This window comes from Caretta caretta, chromosome 4, assembly GCF_965140235.1.
Source record: "Caretta caretta isolate rCarCar2 chromosome 4, rCarCar1.hap1, whole genome shotgun sequence".
In the NCBI taxonomy this organism is placed as follows: domain Eukaryota; kingdom Metazoa; phylum Chordata; order Testudines; family Cheloniidae; genus Caretta; species Caretta caretta.
In genome coordinates, this window is record NC_134209.1 from 60,879,240 (window position 1) to 60,901,971 (window position 22,732).

A 22,732-nucleotide genomic window follows, 5' to 3' on the forward strand; every position below is an offset into this window, starting at 1 on the left:
TATTCCTACAGACTGCAAAGTGGCTATGGAGCTCTCTGCAGAGGCAGCGTCAGCCCACTGGCTGAAGTTGCAGATACATGGCACCTACGTACCTCTAGGCACCTCACAAAATGAGGAGAGAGTGAATAGATCTATGGAGCAGTAGATTTTCCCACCCATACCTTCAGGTTGCCCCTTCTGTTACACCAGGGAACTCACAGAGAATGAGGATGCCACATAGACAGAGTACATAAACTGCACACATCCAGCTCCACCCTGGTACATTTGAACAGCACTGATTCCTCCACACAGAGACTCTCTTAAATTACAGGTGAGGAGATCTATTAGCCTTCAAAATAATATAAGGCAAATCTTTTTCATTTGCATGCGATAGGTGACCGGTTGTACACAAAACCTTTCATTTCTGGAGACATGAGTTCAAATTCATTATTGGGTGGGGAAGGGTGATTTTTGGTGGTATCATCCATTTCTCTATGTGTCCATACCACAAACCCTCACCCAGTTTGGCTCAATAGTCTCTTCTTAGAAGAAGCCAAGAGGGTTGAATTAGGTCAGGACCAAGGTGGCAGAATTAGCTTGCCCACTGCACCTTCCCTGTCCTTTGTCAATCTCTAACCACAGCTATTGGTCTCCTCACACTTTTGAATACCAAACATTTAAAATAGGTTTTCCTTGTGTAGAATTTTGTCAAGTAAGTGCTGCACCTGGCTTTAATGTATGTGGAGAATGTGTGAAGTTTACAGTTTATAACTAAAACAAGATTTTCAAAAACTGTATTTTAGAAGTAATGTAGGTGTAATTCACTCTGTGATGCTACTGTGCCATTACAATGTAAGTTATAAACTGCAGATTCTTTAGCATAGGTTAAGGTTATGATTATGAAAGCTGAGCTTCTATTAATAGTTTCCCCAACAGTCATGTATCTGCAAGATACACTGTGGATATGGATGATATTTTGGATATACAGAGGCAAATAATAAAAAAAAGAATTTATACAAGTTCCATTAATGATCTTTGATATGTTGGCGATTCTGGAACATAATCAGTATAATTCTTGGCTTTATGAATTCACAGTTAAGATTTTTATACCAGACCTAACCTAAGAAAATCAGCTATAGAGGGAGGGCCCATATATAAATCAAGCAATGCTATTCAGCCAATTAAAAGTATTACAAATCTCATCTTAGAGGTCCCAAGAGGAAGATAAACAATACTCTTAGAATATGTGCAAATGATTTTTTTAAAAAAAAAGACAGGGGAGAGTCCTGGCTATGTAGGTAGGTGAATTTCAAAAATTAAGCGTTAATAATAGCTTACAGATATCCTTTATTGTTGTTCTGAGCATGAATGAAATGCTGGTACTTGAGGGAGCATGCATACAAAGGTTCCACAAACCATTCACACTGACTTGGCTGCAATTCAAAAACATAACAGGAAAAAAAAACTATAAACTTTTATTATTGCAGCCTAGAAAAAATATATTTCACTGAAATCAAGAGAATATCTTACACCTGCCTTCACCCCAGAACAGCAGTAATTAATTTGTGCCCTCAAAGTTTGAAGACAATGGATTACCCTGCTTAGTAATTTTAAAAGATGCATTCAGCATGGATGATGTGGGGTTGTTTCCCTTCCTGATTCCCCCCCCATCACGGACTCCTATGTTAGGTCTTAGAGATGATATATGTGGTATTTCCTTTTTACACAGCTGAACTGCTTGGGACTGAATGGATCACTAACACCACAAGCTAGACAAAAATAAAAATGGAAAAGCACCAGGCCAGAAGATTTGCAATATGAGAGTTTAAGAAACTGTTTCCATTCCTTTCCCCCTCAGGATGTATAATCTTTAAGACAAAAACCTGTTCAGAGAAACAAGACATTTCTCCTTGTGCAATGCACACAAGACATCATGTGAAAACTTGTCTTATGAAAGGAGACTCAAGGAGCTTGGCTTGTTTAGCCTAACTAAAAGAAGGTTGAGGGGAGATATGATTGCTCTCTATAAACATATCAGAGGAATAAATACCAGAGAGGGAGAGGAATTATTTAAGCTCAGTACCAATGTGGACACAAGAACAAATGGATATAAACTAGTCACCAGGAAATTTAGACTAGAAATTAGACGAAGGTTTCTAACCATCAGAGGAGTGAAGTTTTGGAATAGCCTTCCAAGGGAAGCAGTGGGGGCAAAAGATCTATCTAGCTTTAAGATTAAACTTGATAAGTTTATGGAGGAGATGGTATGATGGGATAACATGGTTTTGGTAATTAAATATTCATAGTAAATAGGCCCAATGGCCTGTGAGGGGATATTAGATGGGGTGGAATCTGAGTTACCCAGGAAAGAATTTTCTGTAGAATCTGGCTGATGAATCTTGCTCAGGGTTTAGCTGATCGCCATATTTGGGGTCGGGAAGGAATTTTCCTCCAGGGCAGTTTGGAAGAGGCCCTGGAGGTTTTTTACCTTCCTCTGTAGCATGGGGAACAGGTCACTTGCTGGAGGATTCTCTGCTCCTTGAAGTCTTTAAACTACGATTTGAGGACTTCAATAGCACAGATATAGGTTTGAGGTTTTTTGCAGGAGTGGTGGGTGAAATTCTGTGGCCTGCATTGTGCAGGAGGTCAGACTAGCTGATCATAATGGTCCCTTCTGACCTAAATATCTATCTATGTGCTCTTGAAAAAAAATCAAAGTGTGACATCCTAGGACAGCTATATTTCATTTAAGTTGTTAGCCTTAAATATGGGGCTCTAAAAATTCTTCTCTGTTCGTAACATAAATGTGACCTATTCCTTTAGTCTTGCTGCTTGCACTACACATGCATTTTTAACAATGCAAGTAATATAGGACCCTCAACATTCACTGTTTCATAATATCAAAAAAACTACAGCTGGCTTCCATAGTGATGGGTGGGTGATGTTTGTACCTTAATTAGTCATCCATAGTGACAGTGTCCCATTCAAAGTTGTGTACATTTGTTCCACAAAAGCACTGTTTGGAACAGGTTAATACAGTCCCCTCATTTTGTTTGATTACCTCTCTACTTTAACTTGTACATCAGCAGAACAACATGTGGCAAGTGGTATTTATGAATGTATTGAACAATTCATTGGATAGTTATTGCATGTAGGGGGCCTGATCCAGTGTCTACTGAAGTAGGTGGAAAGATCTGGCCAAAAGACTTGTACAACTGAAGAACATGGGATGCAGGAAAAATTAATTTGTTGACTGCATTGGCCACGGTGGCAAAGTTGTTACTGCTTAAATACAGCATCATGCACAAGATGACAATACAGTTTAGAAATCAAAGAGCTAGTCAAAAAATTACTTGTTTAAATAAATGTGATGTAGTAAATAGTCACTTTTTGAACTTTTCTGCTATGCTCATACCCAGAAGTATATTAAGAGTTTGTTTGGATAGCTGCAATTTCCATTTCATAGCTGCTAGTTCCATTATACAGAGTGATTTTGTGTAGCCAAAAGTGTTTTTATAGTTGTGAATTTTTAAAAAAATATCGTCTAATTATAAAGGGAATATGCAGTGACTTCTGCTTGCTACAGTACTAGCCCATGATTTATTTTACAAGCAGTTTCACACAGCTCTTTACTAAATAGACGTCCTTTGTGCTTTATTACAAGTTTGCTCCATTGAGTCATGCTCTCTGTGGGACATTGCGTCTATATTTTATTTTACTCCTGCTATTAATTACCTTGTGGGCCTGTATCGTGTCTCCTTCAGTCTCATTTATTATAACGGCGCCTGCTAGCACCGCAGTAGTTAAGAGTCTGTCAGTTTTTCCATTAGAAACCCCATCTCCCAGAGGTTTATAATTCAGCTGTAAAACTTTGCTCCTGGCTGATGCTTGGCATAGATGGCCACAGCCATAAGGCATTTTAACATCAAATTGAATGAAAAACTGTCTGTTTTTAAGTCACAGGATTACACATGGGCTCAGAGTCCTAAACTCAAACCGCTTCATTTCTTTTAAATGAAATTTTGCAGGCCATTTGCTAACGAGAGGTCAGTGCTTGGGAGGTTTTTTTTTTTAGATATATCACAAGACACTTCCCCACTCCTTCTGTCTAGCACAGAACTTCCCTCTGCCCCAATGCACAGCCTTAGTGCCGTTGACTTCAGAGTTTTCTCCTCACAGCTGTTTTCCGAAACAACCTTCCTGAATCTCTCTACCATAATCTCTCCTGCCTCCTTCTCTGAATATTTTTTAATTCCATTTCAAGAGTTCTTTTTGGAATACACTTTGGATGAGAGACGCTCAGCAAAATAAGGGGCCTTCCCTGCAAACTGATCTGCTGAGGTAAACGCCTTTGCCAGTACAAAGCCCCCATGGCCTTAATGAGACTCCACAGGCAAAAGGGTCCACTCATGTTAATCATTTTACATAATCAGGACATGGAGATGTATTAGATTAGAAAAGTGTTACTCACTAATTAAATGTTGTGAGAATTTTTGGAAAAAAAAAATTGTGAAGGATCTGGCCTTTGTTACTGTCTAGTCTGTCAATTATCTACAAACTAAACAAGCTTTAGAGGTTAACTTTAAATCCTCACTCATTTACTTTGATAGATTTGCCTGAATAAATACTTCCACTGACCTTACTCGGAAATAAACCAGTGTAACAGAGTACAGTTTGGTCTCTCAAAGTCTGGAATGGATATGGTAATTGATCCTGATAGATGCCACAAAGAAATTCATGGAAAATAAAGATGAGATGTTTATTTTTAATATCAGTAGTCAGTGATCCTCTGAAGTTCTGATACATCAGATAAGTCACATACACTGAATGTCATCAATTCCACATAAATTCAGTGTCCCACTGGGCTGACTGAGTCTCTATTAAGTGGAATACCTACTTAACAAAAATCCTGTTTGACTAGCATTGCTGCCACCCAGGGAGCTGCAGAGAGACCATCATATTACCAGACATGCCATAGAAGAAGACATTACTGGAGGATTTCTCTCCACACTGTGGTTGCTTAGTGTCACTTAAATCAACTCAAAGGGGCTGCAATGTGCCCTGATGAATATCCTGAGTGCAAGAACTACAGAGCTGGCTCAGGTGGCTGTACACCCTTATCCCACCCCACACTCCAGGGCATGCTAGAAGTGGGCTGGGGGACAGGCATTGTAGCCAAAGCAAAAAAAAATAAAGGCATCCCTGAAGTCTATCCTAGACTACGTCAGGGCATGAACTGCCCCCCTCCTCCCAGGAGTCCCTGCCTAGTGTCAAATCTAGTCTCACATAGCATTGGTAAGACCAAGCCTGCTGCCTAGCACAGTGCTGGCAGCAGGAGCCCTGTGAGATTCCCAGCATAGTAATTCAAAACATGCAGCTGGCACAGAATGAACAAGCTAGCAATCAGGGGCAGGGACAAGAGAAGCAAATTATTTTGTGCATGTGCCAGAGATAAGGTGATTCTCACAACTGTTAGTTGGGCAAAAGTCAGTAATGAGACTGAAGAACACAAAGACTAAATCATCTGAAAGAATCACAGGTAAGTGGAATTACTACCCCTATACATCAGCAGTCATTGTCATTAAGTATCATTTGTCTTAAAATCACTTTCCCTGGAGGCATCCTGATTAAGCAGATTTTTTTAGTACATATTAGCTTGGTTACTCTATGCCATCACAATTAGGTGGAGTGTTCAGTGGACTTTTTGGAATTGGACTAACTGTAATATTTAAGTCATCAGTTTCCCTGAAATGGAAGTACTGTTTTCTGGTCAGCTATGATTTAAAACCACCAGGTGGGTGTCACAGAGAAAGAGAGGGGTGGGGTTTTTTGTGGTTTTTTTGGGGGGGGGGGGGAGGAGGAGGAATCAGAAAAGGAAGTATAGAAAAGAAGACAGGAAGCATGTGAGATAGTTCACTGTTCACCCAGTCCTATGAACAGATAACAGGGGCTGTGGGAAGGGGCAGGGGAACGTGAGACGCAAGAGGACAAAGACTTGGAGAGAATATTTTTTAGCAATGTACCCTCAAAATATATGCCTATAATTTTGTTTTGGGGTCCAGATAGTAATATCTACTCCAGCAATGAATGCATTTCAGGGTCCTAAGAAAGAAGACACATAGACACAAATGCCTGGCTAGCAGTGGTCAAACTGTGTTGCTTAACAAAACCAAAACTCATCTGCACATGAGGATAAAGACTATGCCTTAGTAACTTCAATAATCAAGACACCAAACAGAAAAGTAGATACAAAGGCAGGTTTTTAGAAAACAAATTTAGAAAACAAAACAAATCCATCCCTGCCCCCACATGTATATAAATGAAGTGTTTTATAAATTAAGCTATAAACAGACAGCAAGTATTTAATAGCTTTGTAGACCCTAGCTGAATAATGGTGCTCATTCTAGCTCCTTGGGCTCAAAGACAGAGGGAAGAGAGAATGCATGCATGCATACAGTCTAGTGCACAGCAAATACATTCTTTTTCAGAAACGGAAATGCCCCTACAGGCCCAATCAGTTAACACAACCAAGCACATTTTGCTTTCAAGAATTATGATGGTATCCTATTGTGTGTACTATTATACGGTAGCCCTTAAAATATACCTGTTAAGCAATTTCATACACCATACAGCAAGTGGTGGAAGCCCTGAGTTTCTCATCCTCCTAATTATAAATTCCCTGGAGTTTGTTGGTTTGGCAGATCCACATCGTTGCTTTTATTAAAATGGTTTTCCTGGTTTTAGTAATAAAATAGCTTCTGGCATCATCTACCTTTACAATGTGACCCTGCTTATGGAGATCAAGGATTTGCTTTCTCTGCACCTATCTGAATCCATCACTCATCTCTAATAGAAACCAAAAGTAAATCTTTAAGCAAGGCCAACAAATACAGGACAAGAGTTCAGCCTTTATTCCTCTTAGATTATCCAAATCCTAATTCTAATGCTTGCTCCCTGGGAGGAAGGCTGTGTTTACTTATTTTTCTCTTTAGGTTTACATTTAAATTAAAAATTAATTTTGAAGGTGAAATAGTGGCTTTTATTTAAAATCCGTGCTTATATACAGTCCACAGCAGTTACTGCCCATCAATCAAGCAGCTATTTCTGCATAACTCCTAAAACTCTTCTGTTCTCTTTTCTAATTCAAAGAGAAACTGTCAGTCATGTTTATGGGTTGCTTTCCAGTTTATTACTCGGGTTGACTAATAGGCTTCCATGCTAGATTTGACCTATGATTGTCATTATAATATAATTGATAGCACCTCTGAAAGTGCTCTATTACCACAGGATCTTTAAAATGAAGCTTGTTCCTTTTCTCAAACTACTCTCTTTACTCACCATAAATTCTATGATCATTGGCGATTTTGTTATTTCCTGTCCCTGTTTACATACAGTAACTGACACCCGTGGAACTGACCTTCCATAATCCATGCCCCCATTAGTTGTTTTAAACAGGTAAACCAAGTGATATATGTAAAAGTCAGAGATTCTCTTGTCTGTTTATGCATCTTTCTGCATAAACTATGGAAGGGGGGGGATTGACTGGCCGGTGAAGATTGTGACCATGCTGAGATTGAGCAATTACTATACCCAGTTCCCCCCAAAACACACTGAATTATTATTTCACCTGTATGTTTTTTTCTTATTCTGTCCCCACAGCCTAAATAGTCACAGAAAGATCTTGTCACAGCCAGGAGGTAGACAGTCAGCCTAGTGGTTGGAGACAGAGTCAGGAACCAAGCAGGGTGCAGGACAGCAGCAAAGCTGGAAACAAGGCAGGATCAGGGCTGGAGCAAGGCTAGAAGCAGGGCCCACAGAGGAGAAGCTACAGGCATCTGCTTTTAGTTGTTGCTATTGGGTTTAATAGCAGGCTTTCCTACTTTCTTGGCCAATCAGGTGGAGTGCTCAATCAAGTGGCCCTGCTCTGGCTTATCTGTGCTGAGAGGTGGCCCAGAGACTAGGCAAGCACAGCTGCAAGTCCTCATTCCTGACAGAGCTAGTGGCCCGTTGCTGCTCCCTTTGATGTCAATAGCAAAACTTGGAAAAAGGATCAGATCCAAAAGTTGAAAAAGTTAATTTACATAAGTCTCTTAGTATCACTGAATGAAAGCAAATAGTAAAAAAAAAAAAGACAGCTTAATAGGCTTAGATCATATAGTTTGATTTCAAATATAATGAAGATAGTAAGGGGCAGGCAAATATAGGAAATCTTTTAAAAAATTCAGAGCAAAAGAAATAGTAAGAATTGAGAGTGTGCTGAATGTTTTGAAAAAGTCTTAAAGGAAAGATTATAATACACTATTTCAAAGGTCTTACATATTGAAAAGGAGAGGTACATTGAAATTTTAAATAAGGGATTACTTATCTGGAGCAAAAATTGGGGGGGTTAGTATAAGTACATTAAATGTAATAATAGTGCAACTGTTTAGTTTTGTAATCATTTTAGAAAAGCAATAACACTTCAAGAAGATGAAAGCTCTCAGACTTCAACCTAATAACCCACAAAACAACTCAAAAGATATTAATAAGAAAACAATGTCTTTAGAAGTCGCAGAAAATATTAATTGGGCCAGAGCCCTTGCATGCATTTTTAAAGTTCTCTTTCACAGAGAAACATAAAATAACACATAAAGCATTAGGTATTGAATCTTGTTCTACAGATCCTTTAACCTAGGGCTGATTTTGGTTTTATATATATTTTAAAAACAATTTCCTAAGGAGAGCTATAGAACCATCCCTTACGTTACCCTGTTTGACTGGGGTGTGCTGCTTCAGGCTCTCCATCTATGGCATTGGGAAATCTAACTCCCAGTTCTGGAACGCTGCATCAGAGGCAGAAACTGAGATGTTTGTATGCAACAATTATGCAGCAATTCCTTTACAGAGCCTGTGCTAGGCAGGTCCCCTTGAGGCCCCTCTCCACAAGTTCTGGGCAGTTCTGCATCCAGCTGCAATGTCTGCCTCTCACTCCCTGCTCCACAGGTAGTTCTGCAGCTTCTTCTCCCTTGGTCAGATTCCTGCTGGGCCCATGGCTTCTCTGCAGCTGGCTTTCTAGCTCTACTTTCAGCTTCCCTTGTAGCCTCTCCAGCCCCTAAGGAAAAGTCACTTCCTGGTAAGACTCTTCATAAGAATTCTGATGGCCCTCACTCCTCTATTGGCCAGGGGAGGAAGATATACCTAGTGTCACCAGACCCCTCAGTGGTTCAAAACTGAGACTACCAAATTCAGGACAAACTGCTGAGACATAGGGCGGACACACTCCAAAACTGGTGAGTATTCATCCATAAGATATACCAAACCAGCAACAAAAGTAAACTTCTGTCTCACCACAGTGGCTAACAAGAAGTCAGAAATGCAGCCTCCTTAGGTATTCCAGTCCTGGATTCAATACCCAGACACTAGACTTAATGATGAGTGGTTATTTAAAATCAATTTAATCAAACAAAGGATTCTTCTGAACCCAAAGGGCCAGCCATATACCCAGGTCAATATATAATTCAGATCTTACACAATAATCACGCCGTTGCCAAGCCTTTAGTATCTAATATCGAAAGGTTTATTTATAAAAAGAAAAAGAGGGGAGAGTTAAAATTGGTTAAAGAAATCAAATACATACAACAATTGCAAAGGTCTTGGATCAGGCTTGAAGCAGTGATGAAATAAACTGATGGCTTGTTAAGTCTCTGGTTGCTTCCAAATGATTTGGAAGGTTCTTTCCCTTGGTAGAATGCTCCCATTAGTATAAATCCATAGTCCAGAGATTAGAGCAGGAAAGAAGCAAAATAGAGATGTTTCCAGGGCCATTTATAGCTTCTGTCATGTGAAGGGAAACTTCATTATCCCAAACAAAGCCGTGAGCATGGTTCATGGAAAAATACAGGCACACAAAATGGTGTTTCGAGTCACATGGGCAAGTCACATGCCCTTGCATGCTTTGATGAGTCAGGACAGCCATCATCCATATTCTAGCTAGAATGTCCTCAGGAAAGTCCATCAGGTGTGGATAGGCTTCTTCCATGGTTCATTGTGAGTTAAGTGTTCTTTGATGGGACATTCAACTTGAATAGTCCCATCACAATGTGCTAGCTAAATACCTTGTGGGTGTTATCCAGGAGAAAACTCATTTGAAATACTGGTATACAGCCAATATTCATAATTTCAGATACAAAAAAGGTACATGCATACAAACAGAATAATCCTATTCAGTAAATCAGAACCTTTTAATTGACACCTTAAATGACATACTTTGTACAAGATTTGTTGCAATTATATAACAGTGGTAGCAACAATGATATACATGGTCATATTTTAATCAGATAATGTCACAGCCTGTGTATCCTGCTGGATCACAGGTCAGTAGATAGGGGGTCAATAGTGTTTCATTAGCAAAGAGTGCTGACTTTAGGTTACATTTATTAAGTGGAACTGTATTAAACCCTGTGCACTGCTCTGTGCATGTGGCTGTGTTTGAGACCCAAGGAATCACACTGCAGGAGTCCACACTATCTAGCTGAAATTGCACAGGGCTTTTCCCCATGAACATTGTTGCATACATGGAGGTTGGTTTTGTCCCATGTCTCATACTCAAGGAAAGAGTCATGACGTTATCATTGCTGTCTAAATGTGCCATCCCCCCTCTTGTACAAGTCTGATAATCTTCCTGAGATCTTCCCCTGCTCTTGCACATGCTGCTACAATGGTTCAACTTGCCATGTTCCCTACAATGCTGTTCTAGCACAGAGCTACTTTAACTGCTCATGCTGTCTCTTGCAGTAAATGCATCTCATGATGGGTATGGAATCCTGGTCACGTGCTTTCCTTTGCTTTTGTCTCACTGTGTGTATTTCTGGGGGTGTTGTGCCTTCTTGGGTTTCATCCTAGGCTTCTGCTGGATGATTTAGGTTTGAGCATCTGTCTAATAGGAGATTGCCTTCCCAGAACAGTCGCTTCTGCGGGTGGTGATCCCAAGTGCCACAGACTATCATGTCCCAAATGACGGAGGCTGTCAAGCCCCCACAATTGCATTTACTAGCCGGTATGCATAACGCAGTAACATAGGGATCTACCTCCTCCCCTTCAGATTAGTCTCTAGTGAAAAACCTGCATCATTCCAGTTTTGTTCTGCTTTGGAGAGCAATAGGTCTCCAGGGCTCCTAGCACTGCTGTGAGCCTTGCAGTGAGTGGTGAGTACTGCAGACCTCTCTGCCTTGTTCCCCAATAGTTTTCCTTTCCTGTTGTCCTTTTGCATGGCCAGGTCTGTGTTCAAGTCAGAACTCTTTCTTCCACCAGCTCCATCTTCGGCCTAGGAGTCTGCAAATTGCAAGGGCGAGTAAAGACCGAGGTCCCTGGCTCACAGCGCCAACTGCTGCACTGCAGAGAACTCACAGCTCAGACACTGCCACAATGTCTCATAACCTGCATTCACTTTACTCTTTGGTAAAGCAGAACAAGTGGATCTTTATTAAATCCTGCGCACTACTCCGCCCATGTGGCTGAGTAGCTTCCATCCTAAGCTTCCCGCATTCCTTGTTTTCCTGGAATCCCATCAAAGACAGTCCCTGCAGAGAATATGGCAGGGGTGGCCAAAGTGTGACTCTTTTACAGTTAAAGTGCAGCTTGCAGAGCCTCCCCCCCCAAAAAACTTACCCCCATGCTTCACTTACCAGACTGTGGGGAAAGGTCAGGGCTTCTTCCCTGCGGTGGGGTGACGGGGCTAGGAGCTTCTGCCAGAGACCCCTGGTGCCTGCTGAAAGGGGGCACATTTAAAGGTTCGATCCCAACAGCTTGACTCACGCAGTCCCCAAGCACACCCTCCCTTTTAACCTCCGTGACCCCTCCCTGCAGCTCTCAGGTGTTAGCTCTGCCTGAAGAGGCAGCTGCAAAGAGCTGGGAGCTGCAGGGAGGAACCGCTGCTTTAGCTCCGCAGGGAAAGGCAGCAGCAAAAGCAGTGGCTGTCCTGCAGCTCGCTGCACAGGGAGGGGGTCCGGCAGCACCATGTGACCAAGTGGGGCCAGCAAACCCTGGCAAAAATATGCAGGCGGCACATGACTCCACATGCCCCCACCACGCGTCGCCTCTGGCTTCTGCCCAGTGGGGAAGGGTGTCTCAGGTCTTCAGCCCCACAGGAGATGCCTGCCAGGGCTTGGTACTTAAGCCCTGAACTCAGGCAAGCGCGCCCTGGGCTCTCAAACTTCTGTAGATTGTCATATGCGGCTCAGAGGGTCAGTAAGTTGGGTCACCCCTAGAATATGGCCCTTCTGACTGCAGTTCCACTGATCATGATACACAATCAGTTTCCTGCTCAGCTGATTCACCACAGTGCACAGTTCTAGTTCCATAGGATGCAGTCTCATATCCTCGTCCACGCTGTTTGATGGATTTCCGCAATGCTAGTCCTCTGGTCAGTGTGGTCGAGAACACAGTCCTGCTGCTACGTCAAAACATGTCATGTCCCTTTCCATAGACACACTAGCTCACATTTTGAATATGCACACAAAGTACATATATTCACAAGTGGACAATTATACTTGTGCCTGTATGAGCTTCCCCCAAACACTTTTGTGAACAAAGCATCTATCACACAAATGTTTGCAGAAAATGAATTTTAAAAGTAAGTACAGTTGAATTAAATTAAATTTTGAATTCCCACATTCAATCTGCTCTAGAGTGAAACCATTTGCATCATGTGCACATATGATAACAACCTGAAAAATGTCTTTGTTCTGATTTCCACACCTCGATTTAAAGCATTGTATTGCTGTATTCAAAGACACTGCTCCATGAGTAAATATGTAAATGCTAACTAATTAATGAATTACAATTCACATTGCATACAAGCTGTTGCTTTTTAAGAATTGTATTGATTGAATTCTGTCTTTTTTTTTTAAGTGCTCCATTATCTTCTAGCAAAATGTTTGATTTATGATACAGATACAGTGGAAGTTTCTCCAAGTTTTATCCTCAGATGCCTCATGAAAAATAAAGACAAAGAAAGCATCTAACTAGGAATGACACCAGATGTCAACATTCCAGCAGTTTATACCAGAGGTGTATTCTCATGTGGTTAGTGTTTCAGAGGACCACAATAAAAACAAAGTTGATGGATAATCAACAGGAATACACACACACACACACACACACACACTTTGGGAATAATTTCTTCTCATCTCTGAGATGCTTCCTGGGTATACCTGGGGCTGTGAGGCACCTGGAGATACCACCTGCCCTTAGAATCATAGAATCATAGAATATCAGGGTTGGAAGGGACCCCAGAAGGTCATCTAGTCCAACCCCCTGCTCGAAGCAGGACCAATTCCCAGTTAAATCATCCCAGCCAGGGCTTTGTCAAGCCTGACCTTAAAAACCTCTAAGGAAGGAGATTCTACCACCTCCCTAGGTAACGCATTCCAGTGTTTCACCACCCTCTTAGTGAAAAAGTTTTTCCTAATATCCAATCTAAACCTCCGCCACTGCAACTTGAGACCATTACTCCTCGTTCTGTCATCTGCTACCATTGAGAACAGTCTAGAGCCATCCTCTTTGGAACCCCCTTTCAGGTAGTTGAAAGCAGCTATCAAATCCCCCCTCATTCTTCTCTTCTGCAGGCTAAACAATCCCAGCTCCCTCAGCCTCTCCTCATAAGTCATGTGTTCCAGACCCCTAATCATTTTTGTTGCCCTTCGCTGGACTCTCTCCAATTTATCCACATCCTTCTTGTAGTGTGGGGCCCAAAACTGGACACAGTACTCCAGATGAGGCCTCACCAATGTCGAATAGAGGGGAACGATCATGTCCCTCGATCTGCTCGCTATGCCCCTAATTATACATCCCAAAATGCCATTGGCCTTCTTGGCAACAAGGGCACACTGCTGACTCATATCCAGCTTCTCGTCCACTGTCACCCCTTGGCCCTTTTCCGCAGAACTGCTGCCTAGCCATTCGGTCCCTAGTCTGTAGCTGTGCATTGGGTTCTTCCGTCCTAAGTGCAGGACCCTGCACTTATCCTTATTGAACCTCATCAGATTTCTTTTGGCCCAATCCTCCAATTTGTCTAGGTCCTTCTGTATCCTATCCCTCCCCTCCAGTGTATCTACCACTCCTCCCAGTTTAGTATCATCCGCAAATTTGCTGAGAGTGCAATCCACACCATCCTCCAGATCATTTATGAAGATATTGAACAAAACCGGCCCCAGGACCGACCCTTGGGGCACTCCACTTGATACCGGCTGCCAACTAGACATGGAGCCATTGATCACTACCCGTTGAGCCCGACAATCTAGCCAGCTTTCTACCCACCTTATAGTGCATGAGGAAGCCTTGTTAGCATGAGGAAGCCTTGTTAGTGCCTGACATGGGTCAGCTCGCCAACTCCACTGGCCATGGGCAACACAAGCACTCCCCTTCAGGTCTTGTAGGTCCTGCTGTCGCCTCAGAGGTTAGCGAATAGCACGCTCCAACCTCGAGCCCTCCAAGGGTCTTCCTGGAGTGTCCAGCCCTTGGTCCTCTGGACACAAACAATATTCTCAGATACACAGCTTCCAAAGAAACAGTACACCCCAGTTCCACCTCAGATCATTGCTCTGCTTAACGCATAGCACTTAGATACATTATAGGGAAATCAGGTATAAGCATATTTAGTAAAGCATAGAGATTTAAATAGTAGCAAGCCGAGGTTTTGGAAACAAATCTTTATATATAAAATAAAATCATAACATAGAATCATAGAATATCAGGGTTGGAAGGGACCTCAGGAGGTCATCTAGTCCAACCCCCTGCTCAAAAGCAGGACCAATCCCCAATTAAATCATCCCAGCCAGGGCTTTGTCAAGCCTGACCTTAAAAACTTCTAAGGAAGGAGATTCCACCACCTCCCTAGGCAACGCATTCCAGTGTTTCACCACCCTCCTAGTGAAAAAGTTTTTCCTAATATCCAACCTAAACCTCCCACGGCAACTTGAGACCATTACTCCTTGTTCTGTCCTCTTCTACCACTGAGAATAGTCTAGAACCATCCTCTCTGGAACCACCTCTCAGGTAGTGAACCACCTCTCAGGTAGTAACATGCATTCGAGAGCCTAGACTTCATCATCTCTCCTTGTGGAGCATTGCTCACCCAAAATCCCTGCAGCACTTTACAGCCAGACTTGGCTGTGACCCTCCTTCCTTGAGACAACTTGCCTCCCAGGTAAAAAGAACTCCATGTATTTCTTTGCACCCCATAGATATTACACACACACACACACACAAAGGATGAATCAAAATCAAATTGAAACATTTGATGTGAAATTATTATTTTTTTAATTTTCTTTTACTGTGAATTTTGAAGGGTTTGTTCTTAACTGGAACAAAAAACAAACACTAAAATCTCAAAATCCTCTGTAAAATAGAATTTCTGTTCTCTGCACAGCTCTGCTAATATAGCTAAATTTGGAGGCCACAATTTTATTAATAATTAGTATCAACTGGGGTAACCTCCCTAAATTACCCAGCAGGCTTGTTCCAGTGTGAATCTCAGCTAGCACCAGTGGCCTCATATGGAAACATGAGGGTCAGTGTGAAGGCCATGTCCCCTCTCTACGCCATCAGTCCTGACAAGGAACCCTGAGAGGAAGCCAAAGTCCCAACTCCCTCCCTTCACACTGGAGATCACAGAGGCAAGATTAAGGGAGCCACAAGCACACTCCTTCCCCATGTGAGTGCCAAGGACCAAAGGCCAAGCAACCTACTGGGCTTTAGAGTTCTCAGTTAAACCCTTACAAACTTACCAATCACACTGGAATCCAATGGAATCCAACCATTGTAAATTAACCAAGTCAGGTGGAATGTGGAAAACCCCATAAAGCAGTTTGCCCGTTTGGGCATATGAGAAAAATCTCTTCCAGATCCCCATACTAGCTATTAGCCTAGCCCCAGCATCACTAGAGATCCAGCAACTATGTTAAGGGGGCTACAACAGGAAGTCTGCAGCAGACACCCCACTTTGGAAGCCAACTGTATCACCTCTTTCCTTTGTCACAAGACAGGAGACAATCATCCACTCCTGCATCACCCTCCAACAACGAGTAGCAGCAGTAGGTGGTTCTAGATGCAGCAGCTGACCCTCCTCCCTGCTACCATATAGCATGATGAAGGCAAAAGAGAAGAGTGAACCAAACAACCCCCACAAGTCAGAGGGGAGATGTGGAACACTTCAGCTTTTCTGAGCTATCACCTTCCCACTACACACTCAACACCAGCTAGCAGAGCAAGCATTTTAAAAAGTTGCTGGAAAAGTGATGACCATTCCCTTTGCCAAAGCCATCTGAAACCCATTAAGAAAAGGAGTACTTGTGGAACCTTAGAGACTAACCAATTTATTTGTAGCTCACGAAAGTTCATGCTCAAATAAATAGGTTAGTCTCTAAGGTGCCACAAGTACTCCTTTTCTTTTTGCGAAGACAGACTAACACGGCTGTTACTCTGAAACCTGAAAACCATTGTGATTCCTAAATCTTTGAGGAGAAACCTGGGGATTACAGAGACTGAATCCACCTCATTAATCCCACTTCTGAAAATGAATCCTTCTGTGGCTTTGGGCAAGGGATTTAGGACTGGATTAAGGATTCAACCCACTGGCTCTTGTGGGAGGAAGTGCAGCAGGAGCCCCTGTACATCAGGCAGTCCAAATGTCTCTGGGATAGCTGTGTGAACAAAGGGCAAAACAGCCCCCAATTTGCTCTTTGGAAAGGTGCAAAGGACATTTCCTCCAATTCTGCCCAAAGTGGGCTTGGAAGCTAGAGACAGAGAGCCTCCTTGTTTCATCCTTGATAAACATCTACACTGCAAGAAAAGATGTGATTATAGCACTGACAGGCACACGCTTCCACAGAAGTTACTAAGCCAAGTACAAGCCCTCCATGGAGCCTGGGTACATACTTGAAATGCTAGATCCTGTCATCACGTCTATACTACTATTGTCACCAGTGCTAGCTAGATTAAAGCTATTAAGGTACCCATGCTACCATCACACCTTCACTTGCAACACCGACATGGCCTTACTTTGTTTGTGGAAGCTAGTGCCACCGCTAGCCTTACCAATCCTTGCACTCAGGTTATATACAGACTCACTACACTCAAAAACCACAGTGGTGGGCACATGTAAGCAGGGGGAGATCTCAACATGCTTTGAGCAGAAACTGCGAACACTGTATTTCACACAAATGTACCCCAGTCCCTGAGGTTCAGCTTTATTAGTAACAATAAAGTAATTAGTAACAATTAGTAACATAACAATAAGAAAAGGAGGACTTGTGGCACCTTAGAGACTAACCAATTTATTTGAGCATAAGCTTTCGTGAGCTACAGCTCACTTCGTCTGTAGCTCACGAAAGCTTATGCTCAAATAAATTGGTTAGTCTCTAAGGTGCCACAAGTCCTCCTTTTCTTTTTGCGAATACAGACTAACACGGCTGCTACTCTGAAACCTCACATAACAATAAGTCTTCACTTAATCTTTTCCTCCCTAGACCTGACAAACCAACCTATTTTGAATATCTCTATCTAAAAGGGTCCTTCTCCTCTTCCTTCGATTCTGGGTGGAATTAACAAGCCTCACCTGCCACATAAAGCAGGAGAAATAAATCAGAACAGTTAAGAGGATAGGTCAACAGCGGAACCCTATCTCCCTGTTGTATTATGGTATAAAACATATTATTACAGATTAGATAATGATTTATTCACTGCTCAGACCCTCCCTTACCTTCCTCCCCCACCAAAAAAGGCTCCCTGCAGCCTCTCCTCTCCTAGCTACCTTGTTTGCGTAGCAGAGCAAGTCACAGACTCAGTTTTCCCATAGGTAAAATGGGGAACATAATATTTACTTACCTAACTCACAGGAGTATTGTGACAGTGATGAATTAGTGTTTGTATAGTGCTTTGAAAATGTAAGTACTGTATATCAGTCAATGTTAAGTTTCTGCCAAACAAATTCATCTTTTTAAAAGCTGAAACATCTTTTTTTGTGTGTGTGAAGACAGATGCTGTTTCTTTACAATTTCCTTGGAATTAGGTTTGCAGTGAACTTCCTGAGAGGGCAAAAATTAGGGAATGAGAACTGCCCACACAAATGAGTGGGATGAGTAATTTCATTGCCACTCAGAGCACCAAACTTATATCTCCTCTGCTAAATACCATTTTTTTTTTTATTGTCAGAAAAGTGGTTAATCACGCAATTCTATTCTTTAAGGATTTGTCTTGTGGTGGGCAGATGCAGACTGAGTATCTTTTTTACTTTAAAGAGGGAGAAATTAATAAATATTTTAAAACACCGACAGATAGTCTGTGAATGGTGCGAGTTAATGTCTGCTCAAAATACAGAAGATGCTTTGGAGAGAGAACTGCTGTAGGCAATCTGTCCTTCCCAACTTGCATAATGTGAATTCAAAACACAGAATGCTCCACTTGTTCTCCTATAGTTATATCAAACTATACATAACTTGTTTATTTTGACTGTGGAAATAGTCTGTCTTCAACTCCTTATTAACTATTTGAAGTCAAAGTTTGTGCCACTTACCTGCTGTCATGCTATGCTGTGCTCTCCCCACCCCCCATTCCCCCTCTGATGTGCCAACAGGTTTCAGAGTTAAGCTGAATATGGCAGATCAACTTCAGGCTGTCTGCAGACTCAGGCAGCATTATCATCAAGTTTTTCTTGGCATACTTAAGGGTAGAAACATTTATTAAAAAATTAGATTTGAGATTCTGATCTCATCATGTGACTACTGGAACCAGGGACCCTATAGTCTATACGTGGCTATGACTTAATCTGGACCCGTAGAGGAGAATAAAAGTACAGGAGAGGTTACATAAGTTTCCTAGAATGTTATTAAGTTCTAAAGATACATTCAATTAATAGAGCTAATTAATTTCTAAGGCTTTGATCCTGCCATGAATTCCACATGGTCACAGGGGTCTGCTTGCATGATGTTTAGGGTTCAAACTATAATGGGATGATGGTGCTATGAAAGTGCACTTGTAATACATAATCTACTTATACTCATTATGACCTCTTTTTGAATAGGCAGATCCTCTGGAACACTATAAACAATTTTATTTCTGCACAGGTTTTGATCCATTTCCAATCATTAGTTTTATATACACACTGGACTTTCTCAGGCATGTTTACAGACCTCTTGAATTTGTGTGTCTGTGTTGACTCTTGTTATTTCTAGGTAGCACAACTGTATAGAGTGTACATCTGTAGGATGATACTGAGATAGCATAGCGTGACATATCAGGGTACAATCCAAACTAATGAGTAGCTGTGTCACTCCTTCCCTCTAACCTGGGATGCCCTTTACAATGCTTTGTTGACATAGCCTCCAGTTTGGACTGCTTACAGCCTCCAGCATGCAAGTCACTCCCAGCTATGTCTCTGTGTGTGCTCCAGCCAGCCAGCCAGACCTTGGCTCATACCAGCCTAGGTTATACAGCAGGGTGACCCCAACACACTCCCAGTCTTAGATTTTCTCCCAGAAATATGTGCCCTGTACGGCTCAGTTTTCAAATATTATCTTATAGGACATATTTTTGTTCAAAGATTATTACAATACTGTGTACGGTGTGGACAAAATTTCTGTCACACAAACACAAACACCATATGATACAATACAAAAGCTTGTAACATTTGTTGATTGACTACATAATTCATCTCCATGTCCCTGTTGGGCTAGACATTTAACTTATTCTATTGACTTTTTGACTTATTATTAACTATTAATTAATTAGTTAATTTATTTAGGAAGTATTAAAAGGTTTAAAAATGATGGACATGTAAATATCAGAAACAAAATAATAATCATTGCAACAGTGAGTTTTTGTTTATAAAGAAAAGGAGTACTTGTGGCACCTTAGAGACTAACCAATTTATTTGAGCATGAGCTTTCGTGAGCTACAGCTCACTTCATCAGATGTAGCTCATGAAAGCTCATGCTCAAATAAATTGGTTAGTCTCTAAGGTGCCACAAGTACTCCTTTTCTTTTTGCGAATACAGACTAACACGGCTGTTCCTCTGAAACCTGTTTATAAAGACATTATGTGGGAGTATAATAATCCGATCTCTCTAACATGGTGTTAACATATTACAGAGTGAGCATCATTACAACACCTAGGTTTCTGGTGATTTTATTAAACTGAGTAAAATTTCTGATTGCACATATTTAGCAGACCAAGCATGTCCATCAAATGTTAATATTCAAAAAACAAATGGACAGGTGTTCTGAGTTTTTGCAAGTGAATGCACTTTGTACCTTTGAATAAAAGGTCCCAAATGTCTAAATATCTATCATGCTTATGTCAATTTCACATATTGGTATGTTAATTGTTCCATAACAACCTCACATATTTTTGAACCATTCCTCTACAGTGGGACTGTTTTTCTTTTTCCAGTGAGAGGGTATCAGTGTCCATCCAGCTTCTCTGAGCTGCTTACATTGAATATAAGGTCTCTATCAACACAAAACTCCAGTTTTATTTGTCCAATGTTGGCCATAAATATGATTATCAAGTAAATGATTCTGACATATTTAATTATTACATATTATTACACACGTAAATACATTATGACATATATAATTATTATATGCTGTCAGCTAAGTAACAATGTGCATACAACTAGGCAGATTTGATTGCAGACTATTAGACTGTTAGTGGCAAAATTTCAATATTTGGAAAGTGGTCACACACATAGAGATCCAGTATAGCAATTGTGCAGATTTAAATGGCCCAGATTCCGTGCTCTTGTGTGCCCTCAAAGCTCCCTGAAGCCAGCATTACAGTTCATGGATTACCCCAGTAGAGTGTGACAGTTCAGTGACACACATCCAACATTGCAGCACCTATGCACTCCCTTTCTACTTACTGCCAGCTTAGGGAGTGGCCAAAGCAAAGGAGAAATAGGCAAGGCACCTTTATGCCCTGCTAACCCTGGCTCCTATTTGTCCCTTGGGGCTACTGTCAGCCCCATAAGGTTTCTCTAATTTTCCCTGATAAACTAGCCTATATTAGGTATTTTATATGGCATCCATTACCATAGTATCCGAGCAGCTCACAGTCTTTAATGTATATTTATCCTCACAACAGCCCTGTGAGGGAAGGTAGTACTGTTAGCTGCTCAGGCACCTAACTCCCATTGGGACTTACCCAATTCAGGAAACCTGTTGGCAGAGCAGCTAATTGAATCCAGGTCTTCCAAGTTCTAAGTTATTGCCCAAGCCGCCGACCCAGCACACAACCAGCCTCAGCTCAGGGAGGCACAAAAGTGAGTTTTACACTACCTTTGCAGTCCCCCTCCTAAGGAGAGCTGGGTGATTTTTTCAGACTAATATTTATTCCCCCCAAAATGCAGAGGGGGGTAGAGGTGGAGGGGGGGATTTTTTAAAAAGTCTAAATATTTTGTTTTGACCTTTTCTAAACAAAATATTTAGATATTTCTTTTTGAAACAAAGTTTTCTTTGGAAAGATTCCTACATTTCATTTTTTATGTGTTAAAAAAATGAAACTTTTTGTTTCATCTCAGGTTGAGTAAAACATTTTGGTTGACCCAAAACAATTGTTTTTTCTGTTTTTTGTTTTGCCAAGAAAACCAAAATCATGTTTTGGATTATCCAAAATATTTATTAATTACTAATTATTATTATTATTTGGTTCAGTCAGTGAACCAAAACGATCAATTATTCTCACGGCTCTACTCCTGATCTGCACTGTGTGCTCCTGAGCCACAGCCAAGGATCAGACCCAATATAACCTTATGAAATTAATATAACCTTTTCAGGGGTCTGAGGTCTGGTGAGATTCCATCATTCCAGTTTTACCATGTAGAACAGAACATGTAGGTGGTAGCAGGAGTCTGGTAATCAGCACATTAATAAATAAAGGATTGTCAATTAAGATTGACCCACCTGTTTATCAGTCACAGGACACTATTTTCTATTAAAATAGTGAAACAACAAAAAAATTTAATATTTAAAATCCAGAGTTTGCCAGAGGTGAATGAGGGCTCAGCAGACCTCAGCCAAAGGGCAAATTGCACATCACTGAAATCACATACTATACATTTGATACATATATTTTTCAAACCTTCTGATCTTTTGGCGGGTGTTTGTTAACTTCTCTCATTCTTTTATTTTTCTGGGTGGTCAAAAAATCCAGTCATTTTACAGGGTGAGTAATAAGGAAGAAAACGAGGGAGTACCTCCTTTTGTTCTGAGCAGTCTGGCTTTAGCTCTGCTGACCCAAGTTAATGACGAAGAAACTGAACAAGAGCTCTGTATAAGCTCAAAAGCTTGTCCCTTTCACCAACAGAAGTTGGTCCAATAAAAGATATTACTTCACCCACCTTGTCTCTCTAATGTCCTGGGACCAACATGGCTACAACAACACTGCCTGTGGCAGTTGGCAGGTAGCACTTGCTTTGAATTCCACCTGCCACCCTACCAGCATTTTGTTCAACATATAAGAGCATTGTGGCTCATTGTGAAGATGCTGGCTAGCCTCGGAGCAGCATGTCTCCGTAATGTTTCAGAAATAAGCTTTAGAAAATCTAAATAGCTTGCTTACTTATGTTGTATAAAACCTGTCTCTCACATAATGCAGAGCCAGTGAAAAGTCTGCCTTACCGCTAGTGCGGCGGTTCTCAAACTGTGGGTCGGGAACCCAAAGTGGGTTGTGACTCCATTTTAATGGGGTCGCCAGGACTGGCTTAGACTTTCTGGGACC

The 22,732-nt window shown here is 41.4% G+C and overlaps 1 long non-coding RNA gene across 2 annotated transcripts in view; it reads left to right on the forward strand.

Moving 5' to 3' along the window:
• Positions 1-5,355: 5,355 nt before the first annotated feature.
• LOC142071867 (uncharacterized) overlaps positions 5,356-22,732 on the forward strand; it is an 81,508-nt gene continuing 64,131 nt past the window's right edge. For both annotated transcript variants that reach the window (XR_012668084.1, XR_012668085.1), the window contains exon 1: positions 5,356-5,518. This is a non-coding gene — a long non-coding RNA (uncharacterized LOC142071867). The remainder of the gene's footprint in view (positions 5,519-22,732) is intronic.